General features: G+C 74.8%; 1 protein-coding gene across 1 annotated transcript in view; it reads right to left on the minus strand.

The window, feature by feature from the left end:
* Window positions 1-799, minus strand: part of AURANDRAFT_68461 (hypothetical protein) — a gene marked incomplete at both ends in the record, with an annotated part of 4,207 nt that overhangs the window by 947 nt on the left and 2,461 nt on the right. The window lies entirely within an intron of this gene.

Raw genomic sequence — 799 nt, forward strand, 5'->3', positions numbered from 1 at the left:
CGCCTACGCGGCCGTGCGGTCCTACGTAGAGAGGAACGCGCCGAAGCACCAGAAACCGCTCGTCCTCGGCCCCTGCGTGGGCATGGCCGCGGAGACGGACGGCGACGCGGCCTGCGACCCGACCTGCGAGCCGTCGCCCTTCTTCGACGCGTTCCTGGAAGACGTGCTCCCGCTCGTCGACGCCGTGTGCATGCACTCGTACAACAACGACGGCCCGTGGCCCGCGCCGGGCTTCGTGTCCCAGACGAAGCGCCAGTACGCGGCCCTGGCCCGGGCCGTCGGCGGCCGCGCCGAGGTCTGGTGCGGCGAGTGCGGCCCCCACAACGGCGGCGGCCTCGCGAACGTGACGGACGCCGTCGAAAGCATGTTCTGGTACGCGGACGCGCTGGGCGCGCTGGCGGCCGCGGGCGCGCCCGAGTTCGGGAGGCAGAGCCTCGCGGGGGGCGACTACGGCCTCCTCGACGCCGCGCGGGACTACTATCCGAACCCGGACTACCACGTCGCGCGGCTCTGGACGGAGACGATGGGCCGCGGCGTGCTCCGGGCGTTCTCGTCGTCCGACGCAGTGCACGCGTACGCGCACTGTTCTCCCGGCGGCGGCGCGTCCCTGGCCCTCGTGAACCCCGGGGCGGCCGTCGACGTCGACGTGGGCCTCGGCGGCGCCCGCGACGAGTGGGTGCTCACCGGGGAGTTCCGGGACGTGTCGCTCAACGGCGCCGCGCTGGACGTCCCCGAGGGCGACGTCCCGGACCTCCTGCCGCGGACCGCGACTGGCCCGCTCGCGCTCCCGGCCCGGAGC

The sequence above is a fragment of the Aureococcus anophagefferens genome (assembly GCF_000186865.1).
Source record: "Aureococcus anophagefferens unplaced genomic scaffold AURANscaffold_153, whole genome shotgun sequence".
In the NCBI taxonomy this organism is placed as follows: domain Eukaryota; class Pelagophyceae; order Pelagomonadales; family Pelagomonadaceae; genus Aureococcus; species Aureococcus anophagefferens.